At 31.8% G+C, this 8289-nt stretch overlaps 1 pseudogene; it reads right to left on the bottom strand.

Moving 5' to 3' along the window:
- Positions 1-3336: 3336 nt before the first annotated feature.
- LOC112470782 lies at positions 3337-3455 on the bottom strand (annotated as a pseudogene).
- Positions 3456-8289: the final 4834 nt, after the last annotated feature.

The raw sequence follows: 8289 nt of genomic DNA, 5'->3' as shown, positions 1-8289 counted from the left end.
TAATTCAACAACGAAACAACAAACAATCCAATAAAAAAATGGGTAGAGGACCTGAACAGACTCTGCTTCCAAGAAGATATACAAATGGCCAACAAATATCTGAAAAGATGCTTAACTTCACTAGCTATTAGGGAGATGCAAATCGAAACCATGAGATAACACCTCACATCTGGAAGAATGGCTATCTATTATTAACGAGACTAGTAATAACAAGTGTTGGAGAGATAGAGAAAAGGGAATTTTAATACACTGCTGATAGGAATGTAAATTGGTACAGAGACTATGGAAAACATTATGGAGGTTCCTCAAAATATTAAGAATAGAATTACCATATGATCCAGCAATCCCTTTTCTGAATATCTAACCTTAAAATTTGAAAACATTTATTTGAAGATATATGCTCATCGCAGCATTATTCATGGTGGCCAAGACATGAGAACAACCATAGTGTCCTTTCATAGATGATTGGATAAAGAAGATGCCATACAAACATACAATGGAATATTACTCAGCCATGAGAAAAGATAAAATACTTCCATTTGTGACAACATGGATGGATCTTGAGAATATCATGCTAAGCAAAATAAGTCAGATGGAAAAAGTCAAGAACCATATGATTTCACTCATATGTAGAATACAAAACTGAAAGCGACAAATGGAGAAACAAGACAAAAAAAACTCATAGACACAGACAACAGTATGGTGGTTACCAGAAGTAAAGGGGTGTGGCGGGGGCGGATGTAGAAAAAGTTAAAGAGGGTCAAATTTATGTTGATGGAGATTTGACTTTGGGTAGTGAACACACAATGCAATATACAAATGATATATTATAGAATTGTACACTTGAAACCTATATAAATTTATTAACCAATGTCATTCCAAAAAATTCAATAAAATTAAAACCAAATGAACTTTCCTTTTAGGAGTGTGTCTTGACATCACCTGGCCATAAGCTGATTTGCAAATATTTTCTCCCATCCTATAGGTTGTCTTTTCACATTGATGATTATATCTTTTGTTACACAAAAGTTTTGAATTTTGTTGAAGTCTAGTTTATCTATTTCCTCTTTTATTGCTTATGCTTTTGGTGTCAAATCTAAGAACCTATTGCCAAATCTAAGGTCATGAAGATTTGCCCCTATGTTTTCTTCTAGGAGTTTTATTGTTGTTGTTGTTGTTTTAACAGCTTTATGGAAATATAATAGACAATTTATTGCTCACATTTACAGTATACAATTCAATGAGTTTTTTCCAATTATAGTTGACATACAATAATATATTAGTTTCAGTTGTACAGCATAGTGATTAGAGATCTATATAACTCACAAGTGATCGCTCCACTAAATCTAGGACCCATCTTCCCCTTTACATATTTGTTACATTATTGACTATTTTCCTTATGCTATACTTTATACTTCCATCACTATTTAAAACTATCTATTTGTACTTCTTAATCCCTTTGCCTTTTTTCACTGACTCCCACTAACCCCCCTCCTAGCTAGTAGCCCTCAAAATATTCTCTGTATCTATGAGTTTGTTTTCATTTTTTGTTATCATTTATTTTGTTCTTTAGATTATATATGTACATGACATCATGTGGCATTTGTTTTTCTCTCTGACTTACTTCATTCAGTATAATACCCTCTAGGTATATCATGGCAATATATTTTTCTATCTCCTTACTTTTAGTCTGTCTGTATCTTTTGATCTGAAGTGAGTCTCTTGTAGGCAGCATATGTAAGAGTCTTGTTTTCTTATCCATTTAGCCACCTTATCTTTTGTTTGGAGCACTTAAGTCTTTTCAGTTAGAGGTATTTGTTGATAGATACGTAGCTATTACTGTTAAAAGTTTTATAGTTTTAACTCAAATTTTTATACTACTTTATATATTTTATTATCCATGCATAGTATCTTATTAATATACACTATTATGTTTTTATATTTCAATCATATTTTTAATTTCTATAATCCATATATTTATATAGATCATCTTTTTGAGTTAATTTCTGAATGTGGTGTGAAGTAGGGGTACAACTTTATTTTTTTTCATGTGCATATTCAGTCGCCCCAGAACAATTTGTTTAAGAGGCTCTTCTTTCTTCATTGAATAATCTTTCATCCTTATTGAAACCAATTGGTTTTCTTTGTTACTATATATATAATATGTGTGTGTGTATAAAGATTCTTATGCCAGTAACACAATTTTGGTTACTGTAGTTTTGTTATAAATTTTGAAATTAAGATGCATGAGTATTTCAACTTTGTTCTTATTTTTCAATATTGTTTTACCTGCTTATTCCATCAGATTTTTATTATTTCACTCTTAATGAAAGACAGAGGAGTGGGTATGGGAAGTAAGGATGGAAAGTGAATTCAGAGAAAACAAAGATTGTGCAGAAAGCAGAAGAAAAATTAAAAAATGCTGTATTGAATATTCATAAAGAAAAATAAATATTGCAGCTATAAAAAAAGAGTAGTTTGGTATGAAAAATATTATAAGAACAAAGAGCCCTTAGAAATTAAAAATAGAGAATGCATAAAAAATCTTTTGATAGATTGTAAGATAAAATTGAGCCAGAGTGAAATAAAAGGACATAGAAATGGAAAATAAAAAGATAAGAAAGTGAGAGGGACAATGTAGAAGTTCAGATCTTCCAAAGGAGAATTCTATAATGGGAGAACCATGAGGGATAAGGGAGAAATTTATTAACAAATAATTCAAGAAGATTATTCTGGGAATCAGAATAGATTGAAAATTAGAATATCACTGGACTTCATTAAAAGAAAAAAATCTGGAGGCTATAAAACAAAAACAATGTATTTTTAAATATCTGGGCAAAAATTACTTCCATTCTAGAATTCTATATTTCCCTAGTAAGTATGAGTATGGAATAAAGATGGATTACCAGATGGATTACCTGATACATTTGACAGTGCTGAGATAATACATGCTTCTGTGGAAAGTTTGGGGTTAAATTATTGCTAGGTACATATAAAACTAGATAGAAAAAAAATGACTCAATTAATAAAAAAATAAAAAAGTTCAACAAGAAAGGAATTGATTTACCAAAAACAATAATTGTGATATAACCAGTAATGTTATTTAACCAAAGTAATAGATTTTATTATATAACTATTTAATCAGACTGGGCAACAAAATGTCTTATTACGTGTTTGGTGCTTACTTTTGTGAAATGTGAGTTGTTGAGGAGTGAAGATAGTATGAGAATGGGTCTGATGAAATTTGAAATCCTGAATAGTTATGAATTTGTTCTCAAGAGTAAGCAGTCAGTTAAAGAAACTCATTTGCATTACTTTATTTCATTTTTTTTAAAAAGCATATAGCACCTGGTCTTCCTAGGTGGTCTCCCATTCAAGTACTAACCAGACTTGACACTGCTTAGCTTCTGAAATCAGACGAGATCGGGTATGTTCAGAGTGGCATGGCCATAGATCATGTTTGCATTACTTTAATTTTGCTCTGTCCAGAACTTTTTAATCTGGACCTGTAAGAAGCTTGAGTTACACTGTTAAAGCAAAAGTAAGCTCCAAGCTGATAATCACTCTGATAGCACGCTCAGGATCTCAAACTCAACTAACAAATATATTTTAAAACACTATGAAAAAAGCTTATTTTAAAAACAACAAACAGCTTATGCCATACATTATTTTTAGGGTTAGGGTTAGGTTGAGTATAACATAAACAACTGATAAAACCAGAATGCTAGCCAAAGCTAGAGTAGAATATTTGGGCATCTTAATCATCCAGTCCTCAGTGATACCTCTTTTCCCACTCTGCAAATGCCTTTGAGATTTATGAGATAGAAGATATGAAAAATTTATTACTTATTAGTTTTGAGAATTCATAGAAGACAGATAAGCATAATTTGTCACAGATGTAGTTATATTTATATTCAACAAAAAGAAAGAATCCGATGAAGCATAGAGAACTTTATTCTTTATTAACATAGTTAGGGTAAAAGACAAATGACTTTTTTTCTGTGTCAGAGGAACAATAGAGAAACTGTTAAATATAAGTTGAATTTACATTGAAAATACTATTTCTTTTTCATTCTTATACATCTATGAGTAATTAATAATTTATGCTCCAGATAGTTTTAGGGTTAGTATTTGATTAAAAGATGAACGTTTTGTATATTTTGATACACAAAAATATGAAAGGTGAAAATAAGGTGGATGATAATCAGTTGCTTTTATTGCTGCTGTTGAATAGACATATTTAATTCAATGTAACAAATATTTGTTGAGCTCATACTGTATGTGGGATGCTGTACTAGATGTTATTGGAGATGCAAAGATGAATAAGTAATGTGGAGGGATAGAACAAAGGAAGAACGTATAATATAAAAGTGATTATAATTGAAGCCACAATATAAGAGAAAAATAATGTACCACATACTGTAGGGCACATAGATTCCTAATCCTGATCCTTATGGTTTCTGATTCAATAAATCTTGAGGTAGGACCCAAGAATTTGCCTTTTTAACAAATTCTCAGGTGATGCTGATATTGTTGATCCATAGGCAACATTTTGAAAACAGGTAAGAAGTCAAATTTAGTTTTCAGGGTCATAAATATCTTTACTGAGGAGGTATTATTTGAGAAAGGTGCAATGCAAATTAATGGTTAGAATTCCTTGACTTCAAGCTAGGCGTCATGATTCTGTTAATTTTCTAAAAAATATATTTGTTATCAAAAATAGATGATTTACAGAAATGAAGGAAATTTGGAAAAGCCAACCTTCAAAAGACAGAAAGCAGAATAACTTTACCTATCTGAAAGTTGGGAATTAATGAACCATGATCCCATGAAATCTTCTTAGTGATATCTGTTATCTAACAGATTTCAGTCCTGGTGTAATTCCAGGAGCAGAGCATGTCTACAGACTAGCTTGGGGAAGGCAAGGCAGAGATCAACAGCCTATCAAGAATTGGTCCTGAGGGCAAGAAGTAGTTCCTCAAAGTACAACTAGAAGGGAAAATGAATGCAAAAATAGTGGATGTCATTAAAACTAGGTCAGGTTTTAATAGGCAAACCAATGGCGGGTATACTTCCAGACATAGTGGATTGTATGTATAAAGGAGAGTGAGAACAGAATGTTTGAAGAGTATGGAGTAGTCCATTATTTTGAAGTATAAAGTACAAGTATATAAGTAGTGAACAATAAGGTAAAAAAAATGTAGGTTAGTGTCTCTAGAGACAAACCTCATATGTAAATTCCCTTGCTTATTAAACCTGCCACCTAGCAATCTGGCTGGAGTGGTCTGCCTCTTTCTTCAGTCTCTGCTTGCTCTCCTTGAACCAGGGCCAGTTTCGAATTTCACCAGGGGGAACTCTCGAGGTTGCAAACCAGAAATTGGTGAGGCATTTTTTAGCAAGACAGTGATATGATCAGAAAACAACAGTGTGATTATTGCAGGGAGGAAATGGAAACTAGGAATCAATTTGGAGAATATTCTAAGATTCAGGAATCAGGTGAAAGATCATAACTTCGGGTGTTAACAACTGAAGAAAACAAAAAGGAAGTTACATACTTTTACGATGGAATTTATAGGATAGCTTGATAGTTGGGTTGAAAGACAAGGACGAATAAAACCTATTTTAGAGAAGAGCATGTAAGTTTGAATATTAATGGCTTCTAAACTACTTTTTAATCCTGTCATTTTCAAAGCTTGTGTTTGCCATGACTACCAGTGGATATCTTAGGTTAGCTCTAAAGTTTTCTCAGTTTTCTGTTGCTTTCATGGTTACTGAAATATTTATTGTCCCAACATTTAAGTACTATTTTAAATGTGCTACTATTATATAAATGATATTTCTTGTTCATTTGTTTGATTAAGTTTGTCTGATTAATTAACAAAAAAATCTACATTTTATTGTTGGCTAAAATATTATAAGCAAAGGTAGCGCTATGCATACAACCAAATTATGTACCAATTTTAAATGTATATAGTAGTATTTTTATTAAAGTTACACTGACTATGATATTAAAATTCGAGGCTGATTGATCTATTTTGTATGATTATGGAGTAGAATTTATCTTAGGTGAATATTTTTCTGAACTTTTCGAAAGTACTTTCCAATATATTTAAGGATGATATATACCCTTTGATTGCGGAAGTATATGACTGAGAACACTAAATTAACATATTTTGTTTAATGAAGAAAAAAAAGGCATCTGCTCTTAAGAATATATTTGGGGCCATAATATATATAATGTTTTTGCTAATTATTAATTCCAGAGGACAGATTTTAATGTCAGAGTAAAGGCAGATTAAGCAGATATTCCCAAATGTCTTTTAAGGCCATCTGAGTGTCTAAAACTGAAGCATAAGGACTGTTTGTCATCCCTTTTTCGAGTACAGAAATGTAAGGGCTTGTAATATTAACTGTTTCATTAAATCACTTAACCTCATTGGACTGCTTTTGTTATCTGTGAAACAGTGATAAAAATGTCTCTAATTCACAAAGTCAAAGCAAAGAAACAGAAACTTCTGAGTCATGAGATGCTATTCATTACAATCACAATTAGACAATTTTTGAGGCAAAATCCTCAGTCTACTGTGAAACAGCATTCTGCTGTGAAAGTCTATTTAAAACAAAATTAGCAAAATATTTTTTATTGACATTTGTGTTTTCAGGAAAAGCAAAAACAAATGAAGGAAATTCTCCCGAAATTGAGCAAGCCACTGGTGATATGGGTTTTTAGAGTAGTCAGTTAATATTTCTTAGTTGCATATCAAGGGCAAGCTTTCCAAGGAAGTGCAAAAAACTCAAGCAGCTGATACATGAGTTTAACCAAGTCTTTGATGCAGCATTTCTTTGAAGCTTTATGGGAGTTATTTGGTCTCAGTATGATTTTTTTTCTCTAATTCTAAATTGGGTTGAATTTAGTTTATGTTAGTGTTCTACCTGTTCACAGTCCAGTTGTACTAAGCAGGCTGTGGAGAAAGTTGTGGAACAGACTCTCTGGGTTCCAATCACAACTTGCTACCTACTAGTTGCTATCTCTGGACAAGGTACATTACCTCTCTCTACTTTAGTTTCCTCACTTATGTGATAGAGATTTATCTACCTCATGGCTTTGTTGTGAAAAGTAGATATGAAAATTTAGTACAGCGTTTAGTAAATAGTAAGCACTACATAAGAGTTTGCATGTGGAAATTTAGACAACCAGATATGCACATTAAAAACTAAGCATTAATTTGCTAATTTCCTGAAAGTTTTACCCTAACATAATCAATGAAAATTACCATGAGAGTACTCTAAATTCATTATCTAATTTAAATCTCAAATCAGATCTATGACATTGATATTGTATTTTTATTTCACAAATAAATAACTAAAAATTGGAGAGACACTAACTACTTGCCCACTCACTAAGTGAAATGGTGAGTTTGGGCTTCAAATGCATGTACTCTTAGAGATCTAGAAATTAAGTATTTTGCTGTGCAACTTACAAATCTAAAAAAAAAAGTACCAGGGAAAATGAAATATCAGTGAGGTTTAGCAAAAAGGTGATGGATAAAACGAGTTAGCAAATGACAGGAACAACACTTGCATGCCGTTTCTCTGAGCGTAAGGCTACAGTCTTTACCCCTCAAATCTCTTGCTTTAAGAGTTTCCAGAGATAACAATGTCTCGAATGAGAGAGGGTTATGAAAATACATTTGCGAGCACATCATAATTAGCAAAACACTTAATTTTCATTTTCAGATGTGAAAAATCAAGCTGTCAAGTAATCCTCCTACATTTGTTGGCTGCTAATAGGTAATAAACAAGTTCATTTTTACTTCACTGAAAAATATTTTTTTCTCTAAAGAATGGATTGAATGTTACTTGAAAAATAGTTTCTATCAAATTTTATCTGTTTTGAGGTTATCATTTGAGTTTCACCATTTGGCTGCACCTTCAGATCATGAGAAGACTGAGACAGTGAAAGAGACTGCTATACTAGGAAGAATTAATGAGATACCTTTATCACCTTCAGCAAGAAACTAAATTAGACTCACACTAATGATAATTTCTATTCTAGGAAAAGTCTAAATGCCTACCTAAGTATACCTGTTACTCAGAAATATGACAGATTAAAACAATAAAATCCACACATTTGCCTGGCACAAAGAAGCAATTACAGAGAATCATTTCAAACTCCTTTCTTTCCTTAATTTTTTTCTAATTTTTATCTAATTCTAACCACCAATTTAATTTTTATTTATTGTTTTATCTATTTTTGTTTTCATTATGAGGAATATACTTTGTTACACA

This window comes from Pteropus alecto, unplaced genomic scaffold (assembly GCF_000325575.1).
Source record: "Pteropus alecto unplaced genomic scaffold, ASM32557v1 scaffold3, whole genome shotgun sequence".
Classification (NCBI taxonomy): domain Eukaryota; kingdom Metazoa; phylum Chordata; class Mammalia; order Chiroptera; family Pteropodidae; genus Pteropus; species Pteropus alecto.
The sequence above is the reverse complement of the archived record's forward strand: the minus strand, read 5'-3'. Positions and strand labels throughout refer to the sequence as shown.